General features: G+C 40.5%; 1 protein-coding gene across 1 annotated transcript in view; it reads left to right on the top strand.

Moving 5' to 3' along the window:
• CACNA2D3 (calcium voltage-gated channel auxiliary subunit alpha2delta 3) overlaps positions 1 to 25135 on the top strand; it is an 856401-nt gene that overhangs the window by 526263 nt on the left and 305003 nt on the right. The gene's annotated exons all lie outside the window — the stretch shown is intronic.

Here is a 25135-nt window from a genome sequence, read left to right as displayed (position 1 = left end):
GCTAATTGTAATATTCAGATCTTCTGTGTCTCTACTGATTCCTTTGGTTGCTTATTCTGTCAGTCACAGAGAGGTGTTTTAAAGTCCTCCATTTTGATGTAATTTTCTATTTCACCCTTTCGTTCAGTTTTGTTTAATACATTGCTATGTCTCTATTATTCTCAGTATATAAATGTGCAATTGTCATTTTTTTCCTGTTGGATCAATCCTTTTATTATTAAATTTATTAAAAGATAGTTATTGTTTTTAATAATTACATTGGATTACAAGGCTTGAAAGTAAAACCATGACACATGATATACTAAAAAATAGTCAATATCCAATGTAACTATTGCTATATTTGAGCTTACCTACTATCTTGCTTATTTGTCGCATCTATGCTTTGTTTCTTTTTTCCTCTTTAGTTGATTAATCTGAAAGAAGGCAAAAAATGTTTTATTTTTCTGCTTTCTTCTCTATTAGCTTGCTAGTAATGCATTATTTTATATTTATTTTGGTGTTATCCTAGACATTGTAACACTGATTCTTAATTTATTAGAATCTACTTTAAATTATTACTTCTACCATTTTCCAGAAAATGTACCTACCTGAGAGCGGTTTAACTCTATTTTACCCCTCCTGCCCTTTATGCTATTTAACTGCAAAAACATGATTATTGTCATTTTAAACAAATGTTAAGTTTAGTAAGATTTACTCATATAGTTTTTTTTTTTCCCCTTTCTCTGTTATTAATTGCTTTTCCTACATTACTATGCTAACTACTGGGATCATTTTTCTTTCTGCCTGAAGGATTTGAATTCTGTTGATAATAAAGTTGTCTGAAAATGTTCAAATTTTTGCTGTCATTTTTAAGGATACTTTTACTGACTATAAAATTCTAGTTTGAGACTTAGACTCTTTTAGTCCTTTAAATATGTGTTCTGTTCTCTCTGCCCTTCATTGTTTCTATTGAGAAGATAGTTGTCAGTCTTATTATTGCTCTGTAGAGAAGTCTGTCTTCTTTAGGTGGGTTGGAGATTTTTAGTTTAGTTTTTAGAATTTTTATTATATGTATAAGTATGTTTTTATTTTGTATTCATTCTCCTTGGAGTGTGTATATCTTCTTGAATCTATAGCTATATGTTTATCATCAGTTCTGTAAAGTTTTTGGCTCATTTTCTTCAAATATTTCCTTTGTCCCATTCTTTCTCTTACTTCCTTTGGAATTCAATTGCATATAAGAACTTTTAACAAGATCACATACTTGCTTTTTTGCTCTTTCTCTATTTTCCATTATTTTTCCCTCTCTGGCATTCAATCTGGATATTTTCCATTGACTTATTCTTCAGTTCATTAATCTTCTCTTGCACGGTGTCTAATCTTCTATTAAACCCATATGTCGAATTCTTAATTTCAGTCACTGTTTTGAGTTATAGAATTCCATTTCTTTTCTTTTTTACACTTCATCTTTTCACTTGTTTTCTTTAATATTTTAATCATAGGTATTTTAGAGTCCATGCCTGATTAATATCTATATCACCTTTAAGTCTTTTTTTTTTTTCTCTCTCTCTTGGTTTTCAGTTATTTGACTATTTCTTGGCATGCCTGGTAGTTGTTGAGGCTTTAGATATCCTTATCTTCCTCTTGAAAGGAATAAATTCTGTGGTAGGCAGATAGAATATAGGCAGAGTACTTTGATCCAATTATGACTAGGTTATTTATGATTTGTCCTAACTTCTAAGGCATGGCCCTTGTAGGGGTTTCACATGAAAGCCTGTGTTTTCTACCTGTGCCCCTCTTTCTTGGTGAACACTTAACTTCAATTTTTGATTTCCCAGCATTTGGCAACTGCCAAATTCTCTGCTTAATATTTCAATCTCTAATCAGCTGCTCTTTGCATGGTTTCATGAAGTCTTATCTCACACATGCCCAACTTAGGGGTTAGCAAATGCCTTAAGGAGAAATTGCCTGTATCATATGGAATTACTTCTGTAGGGTTCCATTTTATGTGGGATCTTTTCCCTCATGCTATGGCTTTCTCTGTAGCACTGAACCCAGTTTTGTCTCCCTATCCTAGTGAGCCTTCCACTAACTCTAGTTTACTGTTTTCTGTTTGGCTTACCTGTCCTGGTCCAGGAATTGGGAAATACCACAGTGAGGGAAAGGACAGTAAATGTAGGGCTTTGCTCTATGTAATTCTCTTCCCTCTAGGATCTGGTACCTTCCAGTTCTGGTTACCACAGTTGTTCTCTGATTCCTCCATGCAGCTGTTTGTGTTTATAGTTTATCCAATCTTAATGGATGTTCTTGGTGTTAGGATTCATCTGACAATATCTAGTCTATTGTAGCTATAAGTAGATTTTCTCTAGTTAACACTTTTTAATTTGGTTATAAAAGTTGTTCTTTCAGGAAGCTGGACTCAATCTGTTGCTGCTATTTGATTATGTATAGAGTCACCAACTAGTGCTGGGCCTCACATGTAGCTTTGTTGATGAAATGCTTAGCACAGAAATGCCAGCTTCTTTCATTCAGGGGTTATTGATACGAGTATCACCTTTACTTCAGTATGGGCAAGAGGTAGTTCTTTCTAGCATACGAAAGTCTATGAGTGCCAATTTTTAAAGGTGCTCTACACTTTAAAAATTAATGTTCATAGAAGATTTTTAATATTTTTTACTGACTATGTGTGGATAGCTTAGGAAGCTTAGAAAGACCTACTTTTTACTTAAAAAAATAAACACTCCATAGTATTAGCATATTAAAGGCATAGACAGCATTTTCCATACTAATGCATTCAGTTTTGCTGTACTAAATGTTGAGAGTACACTAATGAACAAGACAGAAAAAATCCTTTGAGGCAACTGAAATTTCCTGTGTAATCCACATTGGGGGCACCAGTACCATATGCAGAAGACATATTTGTGAACACTGAGTTGGATTAGTCTCTATGGACAACTGTTGGGCCTTATTTCTGCTTCCAGTGGTCACTGACTCTATTTTTAAAAGGCTAGCTAGACCATGTAGATATGAAAGAATGTCTAATGGAAATGGTCATTTTGGAGTGTTTTGCTTCCTCTGCGGAATAGATCAGATTGAAACAGAATATTTAACTTACCACAGTGAGTCTGACTCTTGGCTATGTATTGTCACACTTTTCAACAACCATTGCTGCATTACTGAAACAAAATTAATTTAAATTCTCTTTAAACCCATCTTTTAGTTTGATTTTCTAAATTGAAACTGTCAAGAGATCAAATACAGGTGTCATTGCATTGAAAGATAGGGAACTATGCTTTAAAAACATTTGATCTACCATACAGAACTTGGTTGGCAATTATCTTAAGAGAGTCAACTTGGCAAGAAATAAAAGAATCTAAAGAGTCAGGCAATGATTGCATGTAAATCTGTCTTGTGATTTTATGTAGTAATGTATTTAAATGACTGCATACACAGACATACACATACACCTGTGTGTACATACTTTTTTTTCATATTCCTAGACTGATATTCCTCTTAGATAATTAGGAAAGGTATATCTTCATGCAAAGTCATACTGCCTTCTGAAATGAACACTTAGAACCTATGACGTTTTATACTACCCATGGCACTGTTTCTGTTACCACCATTGATAATTGACACTTGATTCTATCTTTCTCGTTTAATGGGTTCACTTGACATCACTCATCAGAGCTATTTTTTTGAGACTCTATGTAAACCCAAAAGTTGTTGAGGACCACTTTTGTGCTTATACTGTAATGTGATAAAGGCAAGATGACAGGTAAATATCTTTTTTCAGGTCATGGTCATTTACAAGCTACTCTTTCTTTAAGGTCATACCATGTGTGCAGATTTTGCCTTTGATACAGAACATGTCCAGGGCTCATAGTGGCCCTAGAATAGTCAGAGGTGTCCGTGACAGTGAAGGATTTTGGAGAATTCTGTACTGGGGGGAGGAGTAATCCACTCATTCTAGGAAAATAACTGCAAAGCCCACATCTCTAAAATTTTTGATTTTCAGCAGGATCCATGACTCTGTGACTATGAGTTAAAATGTTTGAGTCCTCAGACTCTAAACGAGGCAGGACTGTTCAAAGGCAGGTAATGTCTTCTTTGGAGACACTCGAGTATTCAAGCAAACATTTCAGTACAAGCAAAAGGATGTACGGCAATGGCATGGATCAAAAGCATCACTGTGTAATTGAAACTGACTTTGTATGGGTTCCTTCAGTGTCAAGGCCCTTCTTTTTTTTTCTTTCTGAGAGCAACATTTTCCCTCTTATCTTCATTTATGTCTGTGTTTCCTTAATCATCTTCAAATGTTTGTGAGTTGATGTTCACATGTCCCTATTCTGTTTTTTAAATCTCATTTGTTGCCATTTCCCTTTTACAGAGAGAGGAAGCATTCTGTTTAGGCTACGTGTTTAAGGGCGAAAAGTGTTTATAGAATCTTCATCTGTTTCCCCTGAGCCTGATCTATCTGATGACATCACTCTATAAGTTTACATGATTTGGACAATGCAAAGTGCCCAGGGTAGAATGTTCAGGACAGCAAACGGGACATGTTTTTATAATTAGCCAGAAAACCCAGCTTGTGATTCTTTAAAAAAAAAATCCACCTACAAATCCAATGGGAAAAGATGGTCCTCACTGATCCATCCTTTGGTGGACTAAGACTGACTTTGAGGGGTTGCCCAAATGCTTGTGTGGTTGAGCCATGGATCTGGATTTAGGTTCAGCCTTTAAACTCCGGGTTAAATTTTTTTATCTGGATTAGGTCATTGATAATATCAATGATCAAGGATTTTGGAGGCAATTGAATTAAATCCCTTAGCATCTGGAATTTTGAGACAGTAAGGGAAGAAGTCCCATACTGTCTCATTCTTTTTATCTGAATTGGTTATTCAGGGGTTTCTTTAAGAACTCCCACCAAATGTTTGAGAACTTCCATTTGAGATACAATTCATTGACTGCTGATTCTTGGGACATCATTTCCTAAGACCTCCATGTCTTAGTCATCTGAAGTTTATTGGACCTTTTATTTTTTTTTTTTTAGTTCTCAATAATGTAATTTTCTTCTTATTTCAGTAGTTCCTCACTTTTTTCAAATTCAGATCTTTTTAAAATTTTATTTTATTTTATTATGTTATGTTAGTCACTGTACAATACATCATTAGTTTTTGATGTAGTGCTCCATGATTCATTGTTTTCGTATAACACCTGGTGCTCCATGCAGTATGTGCCCTCCTTAATACCCATCACTGGGCTAACCCATTCCCCCACCCCCCTCCCCTCTAAAACCCTCAGTTTGTTTCCCAGAGTCCATAGTCTTTCATGGTTTTCCCCCCCTCCAATTCCCCCCCTTCATTTTTCCCTTCCTTCTCCTAATGTCCTCCGTGCTATTCCTTATGTTCCACAAATAAGTGAAACCATATGATAATTGACTTTCTCTGCTTGACTTATTTCACTTAGCATAATCTCCTCCAGTCCCATCCATGTTGATGTAAAAGTTGGGTATTCATCCTTTCTGATGGCTGAGTAATATTCCATTGTATATATGGACCACATCTTCTTTATTGGGCCTTTTAAACAATTAAGAGGTCAGAGCACAGAAGAGAGAATCTTGTTGAAGATTTACGAAATGTCAACATTTAACAAATGTTAAGATCTACATTTAATTTTAGTAGCAATAAAAGCTTTGACTGGCTCATACGAAGACACCTAAAGAAGTAAAACTGGTTAGAACTTTCCAAACTGGGGACTCACTAAGGATCCCCTCCCTGGTTCTCCCCGTGTAATACTTAGGGATCTGTCCTGGGCAGCGGTTGGGGGGGGATCATTTGGTAAAAACTTTGAGTTTCTGCCCCACTATGTGAGAACATTTGCACCTTGAGGGTCCTAGACAAATAAAAGGGTTAACCCAACAGTGTATTGAATGCTGTTTAGCTGTCTTGGGACATTTGTTCTGTGTTCATGGATTTAGTAAACTTAATGTAAATAGGCACCCCAGCAGCTGTGTCCCCTTAAGCATATTTTATTTAGCAGCTGAGTTATACACATCACTTGGCAGCCATAGATTTTCAATTTTTCCTTGTGCCAAGAGGGCAGCTGGAATAATTTGCGTACTCATTAATTTGGCAGAAATACGAGCTGTGTATGGCAGACAGCACGAGTCTTCTGTATGGTGTTTTACCAGGATAAGCAGATCAGAATAGAAGCAATTTGTCCTATCCCAAAGGGGCCCTAGGATTTTAATAAGCTGGCTATGAAAATTCTATTTCTTTGCAACTTGAAGCATCTAATTATAGCCTGTAATTTCTCTCCTAGAACGAGAGTGGATGAAGGTTAACGGTAGGCCTCCCGGGCCCTTTCATATTCATTTACAGAGAGAAATCAGGTAACAGTTGTAGCTAATTAGTACAGGGTATTAAATATTTAGTCCATCTTGATTGAACTTGGAGAACACATGCATGTTGTTGGAGTATGGAAAATGATAAAGGGAAGTTTAATTTTTAATCAAAGATAAACTTAAAGGCAGTATAATAATTTTAGTACTGACTATCCTAACCCAACAGCCAGAGCAGCTATTGCTTCCAGTCGTCTGAACTGTCCAGATAAAGGAAGATGATGTCGATTTAATGTCATCACTGAACACATTTCCCAAGTTCAAACAGCTGTGATTTATGCAATCTGCGTCGAGTACAAAGAACTCCATGATTTTTATCACAGCAGTGACATAAAAAAACCACCTTCTTGATGTTTCAGAATTTGGATTTAGAGTTTGGAGATGAGTGCGTTTTGGGGGAACTATCCTAAGGAGATGTATCATTCACCGGTGATTCTTTTAAGAGAGGACTCATGTCTAACAAAACTGCTCCTTGGAAAGAAATCCTCCGAGAGGCGGGGCCCACTTGGTAATGGGTAGCACTGTGTTGAATCAAGTCTGACTTTGCCATAGACTGATACCCAAACTCCTGTAGGCAGAGGACAGTAAGCTATTCTTCTCTTGTCATAACCCAACCCGAATTACCTTCCTAATGTGAGATTCCCTTAAGTCAGAGCATGCGTATCAGAAAGAAACTCCTCAGGATCAAGGCCATGACTGGTCTGCCCTCCGGGCCCCGACACAGGGTGTAAACATCTGCAGAGTGAAAGTTCCCAGGAAAGCTCTCAGGACTTCCATAACTTACCCAGAAGCAGGCTTTTAAGGACACCAAAATATTATAAAAGGTCAAAGATGAGAGGATTACAAAATAGAAAGATTTCAAAGAGTAACTTTAAGGCCTGGTGAGGGGGTTTCTCTTGGCCTAGGAAACCTATCACGACTCCAGTTGTTTCATTTGGGGGATGCTTGAAGCATCTTTGCAGATTCATACAAAAGAAATGGTGACTCCCAAAGACCATCTTACTTTTTGCTACATTGGCTTCCAGTTGCCCGTTGTTATAAAATAGTTTCTGACGGCAATAATCCTTTGAAAATCGCCTGTTATTGGGGATAATAGCTGGTTGGTGGTGATTCTGCCAGGTGTATTAAATTATATCACACATTATAGAAGTTCTGTGATGGGGATTAGCATCCAGAAAAGACCATCAGAGATTGCCAAACTCATTATCTGCTGAGGCAGGAGGCTGGCCTCAGGCCTGGGAATGCAAGACTCTCGTGTGTAACTATTAAGCCACTAGCTCCAGTCCATCCTTGCCCTAGCATGGAGATGGACAAGACTCACACCAGCATTTCTGCTCTGTTATCCGGCCTCTAAGGAAAATCAAATTATGCTGCATTAATTATAGGGAGCTGCAAAGCTGCACTGAAATGGATTTATTCATTTTCTGATTTCTTAATGACAGATTTACCTCTTTGGGCAGGTGGCTATCATCATGGAATTTGGTGGATCCTCCCACCACTTTTTGGAAGTCAAGATTTTGTTCTCGAGTTCCCTTTAGACGATAAATGTGGATGGTGGACTTTCAGAGGGCATGGCCATGCTGTAGGCACCCACATTCATTCTTAGTGTTATGTCACATTGGGCTCAAGACATCAGATGTTTTCCAAAGGGGAGAAGCATGACCTGAAAGGATGATTTAATACCCATAGAAATAAGACTTCAGCTGCAAACATACGGACAAAGCATGGCTTGCCTGTTCTCAATAGGTCTGGGTGATCCTTCACATAGCTCCTGGCCTAGTTCATTCTTAATGACCTGGAGAATGGGTCCCGCTCCTAATTTTCAGTGGAATGTCCTTATGAGACTTGTTTAGTCATTTCTATAATCCTGAAGCCCTAACTTGCATTTTCCTACCTGAATCTTTTCTGCATGGAGTTGGGTACCAGAGTGATATTGTACTCCTCCTGCCTTGTACAGACCCTGACATAGAGTAGATGCTCTGTAAATATCAGATGAATGGAACTGAATGGAAATTTCTTATGGTCTCTTTCTTAAAAATATTTTCTTATAACAGAAGTGTTTCATGTTCATTGTAGAAAATTAAAAAAAAAAACATAACAAGAAAGAAAAAAGTATCATCTGCTAACCAACCACCAGAGATTATGGCATTGGTACTTTTTGCATATATCTTTCCATTATTTTTCTGTACATATATATATATTGTAGATTGGATAAGACTGTACATGGCATTTTGGAGCCTATTTTGTTCTTTTAGTGATGTCTTTCCAAGTCATTAAGCGATCAACTTTACCATTATTTGTAATGGCTTCCTGAAAGTTAATTGAATGAATGCACTATAATTTAATCCCCTTTCTGTGGGTACATTTAGGTGGTTGTAATTTTTTTTTTAATAAAAACAGCACTGCAACATATATCCTTTATGTTAAATCATTTCACTCTATGATGGTTTCCTTGGGCAACATGGAGAGTCAAACAAAGAAAACATCCATCAAGACTTTTGAAAAGACAAATTACTTTGGTGGGTAGAAAGAAAGGCAGAATATCAGACATCTGAACTTGCTCTGAACAATGAAGGGCAACAGCATCTTATGGAAATCATCAGTGGATAAATGTTTAGAAACCATAGAATGTGGACTATTATATTATTTGATTTGTACATTTTAGCAAAATGAAAAATTTCAGCTTGCTGGTTAAAAAGAAAGCATTTGGAGGTGATTTCTTAGAAGTGGATTACTGGGTCAAAGGTTATGTGCATTTTAAATATTTGAAAGATATGGACAAGTTATTGTCAGAAAGCTTATGCCACTTTATATTCCCACCAGTAAAGGTTATTTTCTAATTGTTTCATTGTCATTAAAAAGCCATTTTCAATTCCCTAGCAAAAAACCAAAAATACCCCAAAACTCCTAATTTGTCTTTGTATTTGTATTTGTCCTTTAAAGTGAGGTTGAACATTCCATTCTCTGGGGGTTTCTGTTTGTTTGTGTTGCCATGAGTATTTCTTTTTCTTCTGTGATCCAGCAGTTCATGTCCTTTGACCCATTATTTTGCTCTCATGTCAAAATGTTGCAGTTAAGAAAATGAGCTTTGGAGTCCCATAGGCCTTAAAAGGGTTTGACAGCTGTCACTTACCAGCTATGTGACCTAGGACAAATTCCTACCTTTTCCAAACCTCAGTTTGCCCATCTGTTAAATGAGAATAATGCTAATACCTGTCTCATGGCAATCCTACCATGTATGATAAATGGCAGTGGACCAGTGCTCAACATAGTTTTAATGCTGTACTACTCCCTTATTTCTCTTAGCATCTTCCCACTGCATCCGTCATGATGGATTATCCCTAATTAGCCTGTGTTTGTATCTTACAATTGCTTGCAATAACCACATTTATTCATTTATTTGACAAATATTTGGGGGCAACTGCTATGGGTCAGGTTCTGGATTAGGAGTTAAGCAATAGTGAATAAAACTGAATCCATCATGAAGATTACGTGTGTGTGTGTGTGTGTGTGTGTGAAATAGAATATAGCCAAGTGACAGACAGATAAACTGACTGTAAATTGCACTGATTACATGCAGAAAAGAAATAGGGGTCGGGCGCCTGGGTGGCTCAGTTGGTTAAGCGACTGCCTTCGGCTCAGGTCATGATCCCGGAGTCCCGGGATCGAGTCCCGCATCGGGCTCCCTGCTAGGCAGGGAGTCTGTTTCTCCCTCTGACCCTCCCCCCTCTCTCTCATTCTCTCTCTCAAATAAATAAATAAAATCTTTAAAAAAAAAAAAAGAAATAGGGGCTGAGATCAAACATAAAAGAGAGACTTATTTTAGATAACAGGATGGGGGAGGGACTTTGGAAGGTGGAAAGTTTTATGATAAGACCAAAAGGATGGGAAGGACATGGCAATGCTAAAATGTTTCAGTGTTATGACAGCAGCATGTACAAAGGCCCTGTGGCAGGAAAAACCTTCAGGTGTTGGGTGAATTGGAAAAAGGGCATCCTGGGAGGAAGTAGGTGGGTGGGAATTTGGCAGTGGTGAGGGTCAACCTGAGGTGGGATTGTGGAACAAGGCAGGGGCCAGAGCATGGGGTTGGGCTAGCTTTTGATTCTTATTCTAGATGAAAGCAATGCCCCTGAAGAACTTCTAGCAAAGGAGAGACACTCTCTGATTCTTTTTGCAAGAAGCTTTCTCTGGGACCGGATAGCAATGAAAAAGCTCAGATAAGCTGCCTAGCTGGTTATCCAGTTGAGACGTGTTAGTGGCTTGGGCTAAGTGTTGGCAGAGGAGATGAAAATCACAAGAATTGTATTTAGCAAGAAACTTCCAAAGAAATTATTTATTTCCCCATCCCATGCCATTAATTAGGATCTTTTAACACTGAAGTCGTTAGAAGTCACCCAGCGCTCTGGAAGAGTGGGTTTCCAGGCTGCAGCAGATACTCTGGCCTCTTCCTCCCATGCAGCCTCATGTCCTCAAACTTGCTCCTCCAGGAAAAGCCCTAATCTCCCATAAAGTGACACTTAAGATGGAAAACTGTAGAACTTCCTGCTGACATTAGAGCTGACAGCTTTGACCAATCTTGAGGCTCCCAAGTGGGAGACACATATTTTGGGAAAACAAACAAACTCAGCTCCAGGAACAGGATCTATCTTTCTCTTCCCTTGACCCCCATGAAAAATCCTGGACCCCCAAAAAACAACAAACCAACAAATAAAACCATGATGGCAAGGAAACCAAATAGGTTCTAGCTCTCAGGACTACCAACTTCATGCGAGTTTATGGATTTTGTTCTATTAAAACCCATTGCTCTTCCTGGTTTACATTTCACTGATTTGTCCGATGCCTCCCAGGCCACCTTTTCCCACCATCCCCGTGCATTCCATAGTGATTCTTCTGGGTTTGTAGCTTCTCTCCACCACAGGAAAGCTCCTGCAGGACAGAGGTGGTCTCTTAGCCCATATGACCTCCCCTTCCTCAGTGCTTCTTGGTCACAGTGCCTTTTACACCAACTTATTTGCATGACCAATACGAACTTTCAGTTGTTTTTCTCTAACACGGAAAACTTGGGAGGAAAAAAAAGAAAAAAAATGCGGAAAATGCCTAAGGGTTCATTTCCAGGAGCAAAGAATTGGGGGGAAGATCAGGAAGGATTCTTTTGGCTTCAAATATCCCTCCAACCAGTGCACAAAGCTAAGAGAAGGAATATAAGGACTTTACAGTTACAAGCATTTGACAAAATTTAACCCCCTTTCATGATAAGGGCACTGAAAAAATTTATGACCTAATCATAGTAGAGGCAATAATAATAAAAGTAGAGCCAAAAAAAACACTTACTCTCTGTTGGAGGTGTTTGAGCCCTCGGCTTGAGGGCAGCCAATGCCAAGAGGGAACCCTGGACAATTGTAAGGCTTACAGTCTATAAGATTAAAACATAACAATTCTTAGGATAAATACAACTCTTGCTTATTGAAGAAAAGAAATACATTTTCTTCTGGGGTTTCTCAGAAAGAAGATATGTGCCCCCAGTTGCCCCCTGTAACTTTAACTCGCTTTCCTGCCCCAAAACAGTGGCTCTCAATAGTATGGGGTCTTCAGCTGGGGGCATGTTCCCATAGTGAGCATTCGGAGTGTTGGGAGCACTGGAATCCCTGGAAGGGGCAGAGGTCGGGGTACAGGTAATGAGCATGTACTGATTGCCAAAACCCCACAGGTGATTCTGATATACCCCATACGCACACACACACACACACACACACACACTCCCCTACCCCCAGAGCCATGTCCCTACCTATCTGCCTCTTGGAGAATCACAGGTAAAATGGAATGAACATTGTCCTCAATAATATCCTTGCAGATGTCTGATGAGCCCTTGACTTCTCTTACTGACAGTAAGGCCCAGAAGGTGGCAGGTGATTTGACAGCAGAAACTGCTATTTTAGACTAATTCTTAGTGACAGGGAGGATTGGTTGGGAAAATAGAAGTGACAAGAACCGTACTAGCTTAGAATTCACAACGGCTGTTGGTTTTAATGAGTTCAAGAATGATTTGGGCAAAATTCCAAACTCCTAAATCCTTGACCTATAACCTTCGTGGTGCTGATTCACTAGGGTGGTCTGTGGAGGGAGTGTTCTATCCAAATGCATGCTGCTTCTTATTGTGGGGCTTTGGCCCACATCCCACATGAGGACCACATTTGTGCCCAAGGCCAAGTGAGTCTCAGTCCTGTACCCTGATCTGGGTGGCAAACACAAACTTGGGGGGTGGGGAACATTAAGGAAAAAGGAGCTTTTCTCTAGCGTCCAGACTGGCAGGCCAAGTCATGCCTTCAAACTTCACACCTCTGGGCCTTTTCTTGCACATTTTCTCTTTAGGGTCCAGGCAAGATGCCCCACTGGAGATCTCCTCTTAGAAAAGACCCCCCACATAAACACTCTTTAGTAGCACAAACCCCACTCCAACCCCTACCATTTTGGTTCCATTTAACAGCAATCTTGCCATATGGGTACAGTTATATATTAACTGCCCCCCTGCCTTGCAGGTAAGGAAAATGAGGCTCAGAAAGATCAAGTAACTCACCCCAGGTTGCCTAGCTCACTTGGGGTAGGCCCAGATTCTAAAACTGGGTGTGTCCAGTTCTCAACCCTGCCTTACATCTACTGCATTCTGCTCACCTGTCCACCCAGCCATTCCTATTTTTCACAAAACTTTGCCATCTGTTCACACTGTCCCAAGGTGTGGGGGGAAGGAGAGACTTCACTGAAAGTTGTTTGGAATAGCAAAAATCCCATTACCATTGTGAGGTGTCATCTTTTCCCTGTTATGTAATACCTGAACCAAGCAGTTATTTAAAATATAATTGACTTCAGGCTTTGCATGGCTTCCATCTGGAATCAAGGGGCAGGACCTAAGAAAAAAACATGCTATAAAACTGATGATCCTGGGCGCCTGGGTGGCTCAGTTGGTTAAGCGACTGCCTTCGGCTCAGGTCATGATCCTGGAGTCCCGGGATCGAGTCCCACATCGGGCTCCCTGCTCGGCGGGGAGTCTGCTTCTCCCTCTGACCCTCTTCCCTCTCTTGCTCTCTGTCTCTCATTCTCTCTCTCTCAAATAAATAAATAAAATCTTTAAAAAAAAAACAAAAACTGATGATCCACCCATGCGAGGCCTCAACTAAGACACCATTTTCTGGCTTCTGAAGATGAGATGGTAATAACAAAGACCAGAGCTTTCCACCCCACCCCACCCCCATTTCTTCATACTTACCACTGAGCTTCAGTGTAAAAAATTTCGTAGGGGAAAGTGAAATTTCAGCTGGTTGGTAGCAGATCAATCTGAAAAAATAGGAAAGCATTTAAAATGAAGTTGGTAATGAAGGAAAGGGCTCTAACCCTGGTAAATTCATGAGTGTTCCATGCTGACTTATTTTTACTTATAAAATTTGTGAAAACAAATGGACAGAAAGTGGGTGACTGATACTCTCCAAGAATCTACTACATCCTGGGTGCTGAGTTGGGTACGGTTGCCTCATTCTGCCCCCACAACATCTGCGTTTCTGTTGGAAGGGAGAAATAAATGTAATTCAAGAAAATAAACAAGTCATTAAGATAACTACAAAATGTACCAAGTACCATGAAGGAGACAAATGGGATGAGAGGGAGCTATATAAAGTGAGAGAGTGAAGAACATTCCAGGCAGTGGGACAGGCGGATGCAAAGACTCTGAATCCAGAACAAGTTTGTCATTTTCTGGGTCTTCCAGGCATCTTAGCTGTGACTAGGGGTTAGGAATATATTCCAAGTGCAATGCGAAGACATCAGAGGGTTCTAAGCTAGGGAGTGACATGATCTCAAGATGTTTCATGAGCGTAACTAGCAGCATGCCAATTTGTAGAATAATTAGCTTCCCTTTTACATAAATAGATCTTCTGATCTGTTCCAAATTTAACGGCTTTACACACAGGAGTTAGTGTTTTTGTTCATGGTGTTGAATCTGTAAGCCTTCTTAGAAGAAGGGGCATAACTGAACAAATCACTGTCACCACTTGATCTCTCCAGGTCTGAGAGGGCAAGGGAAGCAGGGAGGAACCTCCCAGCCCCACAGATCTGTAGGTGGTCAGCAGTCTGAACTTTGGCAATGAATTTGTTTTAAGAGACCTCATATCAGCAGAAAAGGATTTTTATGGTATTGCTGGTCAACACGTGTTTGAGTGCTAGCTCCATGCCAAACACTGCACTGGATTCTATGGATTAAAAAATGAATGAGATGGGGTTCCTGTCTGTCAATTCCATCCCTACTCCTTTAGATGTGGTCATCCAAAGGCTCCATGATGTGATGTGCCAACTCAGGGTCTGTAGTGGTGCCTCTTCTGTTTCAGGGCTCCTGATGTGTCCACCTTTTTCTTACATATTGAGGACTCATTCCTGATTTGAAGTCTAGTTTGGTCATGGATGGCCAATATCTGGGGCTCACCAATCATTGGAAAATGGGCATATAAATGAACAAATGAACTTCTCTCTCAATTTGGCAAGCACTGAAGATGAACAGCCCATTTTTTTAATAACATGTAATGTATTATTTGTTTTGGGGTACAGGTCTGTGATTCATCAGTCTTACACTATTCACAGCTCTCACCATAGCACATACCCTCCCTAATGTCCATCACCCAGCCACCCTATCCCTCCCACCCCCCTCCACTCCAGCAATCCTCAGTTTGTTTCTGGAGATTAAGAGTCTCTTATTGTTTGTCTCCCTCTCTGGTTTCGTCTTGTTTCATTTGTCTCTCCTTTCCCCTATGATTCCTCTGTCTTGTTTCTCAGTTTCCTCATACCAGTGAAATTATATGATAATTGTCTTTCTCTGATTGACTTATTTTGCTTAGCTTAATACCCTCTAGTTCCATCCACGTCATTGCAAATGGCAAGATTTCATTTTTTTGATGGCCGCATAATATTCCATTGTATATATATATATATATATACCACATCTTCTTTATCCATTGATCTGTGGATAGACATCTGGACTCTTTCCATAGTTTGGCTATTGTGGACATTGCTGCTATGAACACTGGGGTGCAGCTGCCCCTTCAGACCACTACATTTGTATCTTTGGGGTAAATGCCCAGTAGTGCAATTGCTGGGTTGTAAGGTAGCTCTATTTTCAACTTTTTGAGGAACCTCCATACTGTTTTCCAGAGTGGCTGCACCAACTTGCATTCCTGCCAACAGTGTAGGAGGGTTCCCCTTTCTCCGTGTCCTCGCCAACATCTGTCGTCTCCTGACTTGTTAATTTTAGCCATTCTGACTGGTGTGAGGTGGTATCTCATTGAGGTTTTGATTTGGATTTCCCTGATGCCGAGCAATGTTGAGCACTTTTTCATGTGTCTGTTGGCCATTTGGATGTCTTCTTTGAAGAAATGTCTGTTCATGTCTTCTGCCCATTTCTTGATTGGATTATTTGTTCTCTGGGTGTTGAGTTTAAGTTCTTTATAGATTTTGGATACTAGCCCTTTATCTGATAAGTCATTTGCAAATATCTTCTCCCATTCTGTCAGTTGTCTCTTGGTTTTGTTGACTGTTTCCTTTGCTGTGCAAAAGCTTTTTATCTTGATGAAGTCCCAATAGTTCATTTTTGCCCTTGCTTCCCTTGCCTTTGGCGATGTTTCTAGGAAGAAGTAGCTGTGGCTGAGGTTGAAGAAGTTGCTGCCTGTGTTCTCCTCAAGGATTTTAATGGATTCCTGTCTCACATTTAGGTCTTTCATCCATTTGAGTCTATTTTTGTGTGTGGTGTAAGGAAATGGTCCAGTTTCATTCTTCTGCATGCGTCTATCCAATTTTCCCAACACCATTTGTTGAAGAGACTGTCTTTTTTCCATTGGACATTCTTTCCTGCTTTGTCAAAGATGAGTTGACCAGGGCGCCTGGGTGGCTCAGTTGGTTAAGTGACTGCCTTCGGCTCAGGTCATGATCCTGGAGTCCCTGGATCGAGTCCCGCATCGGGCTCCCTGCTCGGCAGGGAGTCTGCTTCTCCCTCTCCCACTCCCTGTTTGTGTTCCCTCTCTCGCTGTGTCTTTCTCTGTCAAATAAATAAATAAAATCTTTAAAAAAAAAAAAAAAGATGAGTTGACCATAGAGTTGAGGGTCCATTTCTGGGCTCTCTATTCTGTTCCATTGATCTATGTGTCTGCTTTTGTGCCAGTACCATACTGTCTTGATGATGACAGCTTTGTAATAGAGCTTGAAGTCCGGAATTCTGATGCCACCGGCTTTGCTTTTCTTTTTCAACATTCCTCTGGTTATTCAGGGTCTTTTCTTGTTCCATATAAATTTTAGGATTATTTGTTCCATTTCTTTGAAAAAAGTTAATGGTATTTTGATAGGGATTGCATTAAATGTGTAGATTGCTCTAGGGAGCATAGACATTTTCACAATATTTGTTCTTCCAATCCATGAGCGTGGAATGTTTTTCCATTTCTTTGAGTCTTCCTCAGTTTCTTTCATGAGTATTTTATAGTTTTCTGAGTACAGATCCTTTGCCTCTTTGGTTAGGTTTATTCCTAGGTATCTTATGATTTTGGGTGCAACTGTAAATGGGATTGACTCCTTAATTTCTTTTTCTTCTATCTTGTTGTTGGTGTATAGAAATGCCACTGACTTCTGTGCACTGATTTTATATCCTGCCACTTTACTGAATTCCTGTATGAGTTCTAGCAGTTTTGGGGTGGAGTCTTTTGGGTTTTCCACATAAAGTATCCTATCATCTGCAAAGAGTGAGAGTTTGACTTCTTCTTTGTGGATTTGGATGCCTTTTATTTCTTTTTGTTGTATGATTGCTGAGGCTAGGGTTTCTAGTACTATGTTGAATAGCAGTGGTGATAGTGGACATCCCTGCCATTGAACAGCCCCTTTTGATTGTCCAAAGAATACAGTTTGCTTTTGAGGAATTCCAAGTGCAGAATACAAGAAGTATATAAAACAGAGGTTCCTAACCTGGGATCCAGAGGTGCCTCGGGAATCTCAGTCTTTGGTGGAGGAGATGCCCTACATGTCATGAATCTTATCTGAAATCCTGAATGTACAGCCTTGGGCATTTTTTATAGGGGGAAAGTCCACAGCTTTTGCCAAAGTCTCAATGGATCTTACAACTCTGCCAAGGTTAATAGAAGTTGTCATCGCTCTAATTCTAGTGTTAGGGACTATCAATCCCATTATCCTTGGTAACGGCAGATATCAGTGATGACTCCTCAAAACCGTCCCCTAGGAAGGATCCTCTTCTTCACCCACAACAGTCCATTTCCTCTTTAACCAGACCTCTGGACAGGGTTGAGGGGGTGTCTGTGGATGGGAGATTTGACTTTCCTCAGCTCACTTTTTGAGTTTTACTGCAGCAGATTGTCTCAAATACACTTGGATGCAACTCTCTGCCTGGAATTCACTGCTTTTTACCTGTCCTTGTATCCATTATCGGGTTTGCTATCGATCACAGGCAGTGGGTGGATGATCCACATATTACCCACACATAAGGAAAGTACTGTCTGAGGGTTTAACTAACTTGCTCAAGGTCACCAAGCCAGTAAGTGTGGAGTTGGACCCACCTGGAGCCCAGGTTTCCCGATTCCCAGCTATTTTCTGGGATAAATATTCTCAGTATTTATTTGAATCAGACATGGTAAGGCACACAGACATAGAACTGCCTGATATGAAGGAAGTTTATTATACTGGTAGTCCCCTAGGAGCAAGGGGCATGCCGTATCACATGGAGCTGCACCAAGGGGAAGGACCAAGGCAAGGTGAGTGGGCAAAGAGAGAGAGGGAGAGGGAACTGGAGGGCGGAAGCCTTGTTGTGGTTTCCATGGGAAGAAAAAGGCAAAGCAGGGTAAGCAGGCTTAGGATTGAATAATATCAGTGGGCCTTGGGGCATAGGAGCTGTCCCTCATAGTCTGGTACCGGGCCATGGAGTGATTATGGCAGGTGGATAAAGGTCGAGAATGTGAACACCTGATAAAAAGAAGGGGTCTGCATTGGTTTATTTGCATTCAGAGATGCACCTGCAGGCAAGTCATTTGTAACCTGCAGGAATTAGCTAACCCTGGGAGGGGTTATTCCTTCAAGGCAGCAAGGCCCCAGGTATCAGAGCATCAAAAATACAGAACATAAAAAGACATAGTTAATACCCTGCCTTTGCCTCCTGAATTAAGTCCATGGGACTGGATAGTCGAATGAATTGTGTCACCACCTTTGAGGATGTTTGTCGCTTGACTCCTTACTGCTCTGTGAAGCAATGTGTCATATCCTGTGTTCTCCCATGCCAACTCAGTTCACAGTCTCTGGACAACTCAGAGACACCTTCTCCTTCACCTTGACAAAACACATGGCCATCAGACTGGACTTGCATCTTCCTGCTCAGAAGATCACAGATGGCATTTTTTCTGAATTGGGGAATTTTCAATACCACACATGAGGTATGAGGCACTGTGCTTGAGAGGAAAGAGATTATACAGACTCGTAGAGCATCTCACAAATGACAGTCCATTTATCATAATGATCTATGATATTCATTTGTTGAAATTTTATTACTTTTGAAATTCAATTTGTCCCATCTTATTGCTGCTCAGGGAAGTGTTCCCTTATGTGCCTCTCCTCATCCTTTGGATAAGGTTGTTTCTTCTTTTATTATGAGCATGATGGCTTCTAGATTAGAGCAGCCTGCTCAATGTAACTATTTCCATTGGCATCAACCTTCTCTGGGGCTACCTCTACCCTTGCAGTGCTTTCGTGAAGATATGATTGGTGGTGATTTATGAAGCATTTGGGGAGTAATCAAGTTCCAGCCCTCATCTTCCGCTTGGAGTTTAAAGTTTTTATTCAGAGGCGCTTCTCTACACCAGAATTCATTGAAATGAGTAAATAAGAGAAGTAGGTTAGGAATATCTTTTGTGAAGAAACAGATTAAGGACATATTCAGTAATAGTAAATTGGCCTTTAAGACATAAAGACATCAGGAGACTTCTTTCTAAAGGTCAAGTTGCACACCATTTTTGAGAAATCCTGGAGGTGTTTTAGGGAATAATTGAGTTGGGCAGTGAGTCTGAGGGTGCATGAGCAGTTGGAAGGACGTGAAGGTGAGTCCACATGCTTATTTGCAGAGGCTGCCACTTGGCTGAATGAAAATTTGGAACCCATGGATGTGGGCACTCAGAGGTACTGGACGATTCTTTCAGCAAGTGCCATTTATACATATAATCCATATAAATTACATGTTTTATAAGGTAGAAGTACTAGATTTATAGTTAAATGTTATTTTAAGATGAAAGACTTTCTTTTTTTTTTAAATAAATGTAAAGACTATGTATTTGGAGGCTTCTAAGTGTTCTGTCCTCAGCCCTTTGCTCTGTATGTGGGAGCAAGAGTAGAGTTATTGTCATTTCAAGGAGTAGCTTTGGGTGTGAAGACTCAGCTCTAGCTACAGACATGTGGGTACAGATCTGCCCTTTCTTGGGGGGGAAAGGAAGTGCAGATGGCAGATCCTGTTTGCCCAGTCTGGTTGGTGTCTGATGTTCCTGCCTAATTGGAATGACACAAACTTTTAAAAAAAATGCCCTCTGGATTCATATCCTCTATTTTTTTAAGCCCATACAGGATTATAAACTCCTGGAAGTTTTGCCTCAATCCTTAGCAATCTACAGAAACACATTTGTTTGAAATGGCTCCAGTGATTTCTTAATTTGTGGTTCCACTTGCATTTGGGCCTCATCTTCTCAGTGTTTTTTTAAAAGTGTTGGCATCAGTCTACCTATGTCAGACCCACCATGGGTGGTTCGTAAAAATGTAGATATGTGGCCTACTTAGTCTAAGTCTCTGGAGGGTGGGTGTTAGAGTCATGTGGGATTCAAGGCCCCTAGTGATTCTGATGTCTGGTGAAGTCTAAGAACTCTCCCCACCCTGGCCAAAGCCACTGTCATCTCTCACCTGGAACATGTCGGTGGCCTCCTACCCTGTCTCCCTCTGTCTGTAGTCCTCAAACTTGGTTGTATATTAGAGCCAAGGGTGACTGAAAGACCCTCTGCTCCCAAGGATCTGATTTATTTATAGTTGGATGACACCTGGGCATTCAGAATTATAAGAACATCACAGGAAAATCAAATGGGCAGCCAAGTTGAACATGACTTGTTCTCCACATTGTAGACAGATTTACTCTTTTACAAGATCATGTGTAGCTCATGTCAGGCTTCTATGCAGTCTCTTCTGTGGTTCTATTCTCTAACAGTGGTTGCAAGGACCTTATTGTCTGTCCACATTCATTCTCTGTGACTTTTCCTGGTTGATGCCACTCCATTTCTACCGGTTTCTTCAATACCCCTTGAGCATGCCTATCTCAAGGATTTCGTACCTTCTGTTCCCTTCACCTGGAACATTCTTCCCCAATAGCCATGTTTCTTGTTCTCCCTCCCCCACCCGTTTTGTCCAGGTCCCTGATCACATGTCACCTTATCAGGGAGGGCGTCCCTTCCTCTCTTCCTAAAATAGCAGCTTTCATCCCTCTCCATTGCCTTACCCTGCTTTATTTTCTTCATAAGCATTAAATCCAACAAATAAATGTTAGATACAAATTTTCCATTTATTATCTGTTTCATTCTCATGAAAATGTAAACTCCCTGAAGACAGAGAGTTTGTTTTGTTTATCCATTTTATCCCCAACACCAAGAATGATTCCTGGTTCATAGTAGGTGCTCAGAAGCCACTTGTGACAGATGGATGATGACCTGCTACTCTTGGACTGTCTCAAAAGCATGGTCGTTGGTGATACTCCATTCATTACCAAGCGGACGTGTGTGGGGGGTGGCAGCCTGTTTTCTGGCCGTGCAGTGTGTCCATGATAGCTCTTTGGCAGGCACTCTTCTTGCTCTATTTTAATGGCTATAGAAAGAAGAGATTTGGTCCATTATTATAAGCTCAAACTATCTATAGTCACCCAAGTTGAGAGAAATGGTGCCCCTCAGATTTCTGGTGGGAATTGCATCTACATGAGTCAGAGCATAATTTGTTTTTTTTTTTGGAAAAACTGGATTGAGTTTTTTGTTTGTTTCACTTGGGAAATTTTATACTAATCAGATTAAATTAAGTGACTTTGAACTTTGAAATGTCCACATTCTAACATTTTATTAAGCTTAATTGGGTTTATAGAACATTTAAAGACCATACAAAGTTAAATGGGAGATCAAAATGAACTAATAGGTTTATGCAGACATTTCCCCCCCCCTGCCTTTATGCTGCATTAACAAAAGAGGCGCTTTCATGCCTACAGAGGATGAGCACAAAGGCCTGGCTTTCTGGGGAGCTTCGGTGTGTCCTGTTCCTGCTGTGGTCTGAACTGTGCCATGGTTCTGTCCCTTGATATTCTGTGCTGTGAACTTGGTTTCAGAACCACCTCTGATCTGAAAAGTAGTTGAGCTCAAGGCAGACTTGTGAATATTTCTGTAATGGCACTTCTTGGGGAAGAAATCGCCAATTGTTGGAAATAAAATCTATCAGGTTACAGAATCTGCTAATGATAGAAATGAGGAGCAATTTGATTATGTTACTCCGAAAGGTTTTGCACTCAGTTAATTGAGCAGTGGAGTATGGCAGCCCACCCAGGAAGATGCAGGGCTCGGTCATAAGGTCCACATATTGTCTCTACTGGGGCTACATTTTCACTGCTATGTTGAGTTTTCCTAGATCCTTATAGAATGGTTGAGAAGGTTGCAGTGTGATTACTTTCTTCTCATTTAAAATGATCTTTAAGGGGCGCCTGAGTGGCTCAGTCAGTTAAGCGTCTGCCTTTGGCTCAGGTCATGATCCCAGGGTCCTGGGATCGAGCCCTGCATTGGGCTTCCTGCTCAGCGGGGAGCCTGCTTCTCCCTCTCCCTCTGCTGCTCTGCCTACTTGTGCTCTTTCTCTCTCTGTCAGATAAATAAATAAAATCTTAAAATAAATAAAATAAAAAAATGATCTTTAATTATTAAAGCAATACTTGTTCACTTGTAAAAACACTCAAGTGGTATAGACATTTGTGAAGTAAAAGATATAAATCCCCTTGAAGAAAAATAGGGTTTTTTTTTTTTTTTTTTGCGAGAGAGAGAATGAGAGAGCACGAGAGGGAGGAGGGTCAGAGGGAGAAGCAGACTCCCTGCTGAGCAGAGAGCCCGATGTGGGACTCGATCCCGGGACTCCAGGATCATGACCTGAGCCGAAGGCAGTCGCTTAACCAACTGAGCCACCCAGGCGCCCGAAAAATAGGGTTCTTTGCTATCCAATATCCTACAACTGGCTTTTTTTCCCCTTACTGATTTATAATGGATGCCTCTCCACATGAGTATATAGCTATATGGTGTTCCACTCCCTGAATACACTATAACCTTTTTAGCCAATCAGCTATCAAGAGACACTTAAGCTGTAACAGTTTTTGACTATTACAAATCATGAATGTGAACATTCTTATACCTTTGTCATTTCTGTTTATTTGTGAAAATGTATAAAATGAAATTATAGGGTTTTAAGAAGACGTGCAACTCTATAGTTTTTCCATATGCGTACCACTTCCTGTCATCTTTGATACCCACTCGGCCCCTACAGGCATTTTATTTGGTATCTTGGTTATAAGATAAGTGCCTAGAGCTAGAATTACTGGGCCTGAAAAAATTACAAAAATAAAATGCTATGGATATTGTTAAATTGCTCTCCAAAACATTTATTTTGGAGTAAAATCCCATTTCTTTTGTTGCCAGTTGAAAGGCATCACTGTGAGAAATCCAGGGCGTGAACAGAGTATCATTTGATGATGTTTATTTTATAGGCAGAGATGTGACAAGTCATTCCCCTGCCGTTTCTACTCAGATAAGGAGGCCAGTCCGCTGGGAGCCAAGGGCGCCACATAAATGGAGATACTGAACATGATTCTGATTTTCTTTCATAAAAAATAAAATAAAATACAAACCAACAAGATAAATATAATGCCTGTAAATCTCTTAGCATGCACCTGACTCAGGGGACGGTGCTGACTGTAGGAGCCAGGGCAGTGGTGTAGGAGCGTGGTGAGGGCGTGGGTTCTGTGATACTGGTCTCCATTATTGTAGTTATTGTTAGCACAGATACTCTTGCGCAATCATGTCTGGTCTGAAGTTTGGCACAATCCTCCTGGTTTTCCAAATGGGTTGCCATCTTTTTAAGTGAGGAATTACAGATGTTATGCCAATGATTCACAGCACTGTTCTGGAGTTTTAACTATGCTGCTGAGAGAGAACTCAGTTTATCCTGAGGTTCTTCATCTGGACAGCAGAAGAGGTTTGGTATGTGTAGGTAGCTTTACTGGAAAACAGCTGGGCTGCTCTGTGCCAGATCTTTTCCTCTTTGCCCACAAAGGTAGACTTCTGGCTTCACTTCCTAATAGCTATCCTTTAAGCCTTCTGCTTTTTTTTTTTTTTTTTAAGCCTTCTGCTTTGTTAAGAGCCAGTGGGGATACAAGTTTTGATCAGCTTAGTGTTTTCCCTTTAAATAGCTTAAATTTGAAAGAAAGATGAGGATTTATGAAAAAAGCATGGGTCTGGGTCTCAAAAGACTGGATTCCATTGCTGGCTCCTATGGGTACAGGCTCTGGGCCATGGGGCTGGTTGGGGTTTTCTAAATGGACAGACCCAGCATCTTCAAGAGATTGTGAGGAGGCCCCCATGTTATCCTGAGGTCTCTGAAGACCTTTCCCATTAAACTGGGACTTGATGAAATTAAGCAAATCATTTTACTTAACTGGACCTCAGTTTCCCCCTAAATCAGACATCTTCAGCTAAATGCCAACAGTGGCCAGGCAGGAAAAGTGACCTCCCCCCCTACTTTTTGTAGGGGGGGGGGAGGTCAATAATAACTACTTTTGGCCATATAAGGCTGCCTCTTCTCTTTTTTTTCCCTAAGAGAAGCCAGAATCTCCCAATTAAAAAAAAATAATAACAATAAATAAATAAATAACATATCCTTTCTCTGTCAGTGTGACTCCATTGGGAATAGTGTGGAAAAGAGTGAGGGGAATGAAGAGAGACAAAGCTCTCTTTGCCTGCTCACCGACCCAGGAAGTCCCCTAGGAGCTATGATGGATGGAAGGGCTGCTTTAGTGCACATAAGTAAGGACTGGCCGAGGCGACATAATGACAATGTGTATTTCAACATTTCTTTCCAAACTAGCCCTTAAGTTATGATGCCCAGATAGGAGAATATTTATAATTAAAACAAAATCTGAGGGTGCCTGGCTGGCTCAGTCAGTAGAGCACACGACTCTTGATCTTGGGGTTTGAGTTCAAGCCCCACGTTGGGTGTGGAGCCTACTTTTTAAAATATTAGTTAATTCATTTATTAATTAAAACAAAATCTGCATTTTTATACTCAGCTAGGAGCATTCATATGTTTTACCCATTCATGTATTGCATTTTAGTGTTCCAAGTACTGTGCTCCATTAGGACACAGCCAGGGAAACAGAGACATTCCTTTCTTCCCTGCATCAGGTGGACAGTCTAGTGGAGATCAACCTCACAGATGGAACCACAGGAGATACTAGTTAGCGACAACGATAATAAAGGCGCTGAAGGAGCAGTGGGATGCCTGAGCCAGTCTCGATGGGCTGAGGGGACATCAGCTGGTAAAAAGCCTTTGGGGCCACATGCCCAGCATCTTCATCTAATGGCATGTCTTCCTTTAAATTGGCCACAAGGAGGTGGCCAGAGGGCTGTGCTTGGA

This window comes from Mirounga leonina, unplaced genomic scaffold, assembly GCF_011800145.1.
Source record: "Mirounga leonina isolate KUSES-001 unplaced genomic scaffold, KU_Mleo_1.0 Mir_94, whole genome shotgun sequence".
In the NCBI taxonomy this organism is placed as follows: Eukaryota; Metazoa; Chordata; class Mammalia; order Carnivora; family Phocidae; genus Mirounga; species Mirounga leonina.
Note: the sequence above shows the minus strand (reverse complement) of the source record. Positions and strands in the feature narration are given on the sequence as shown.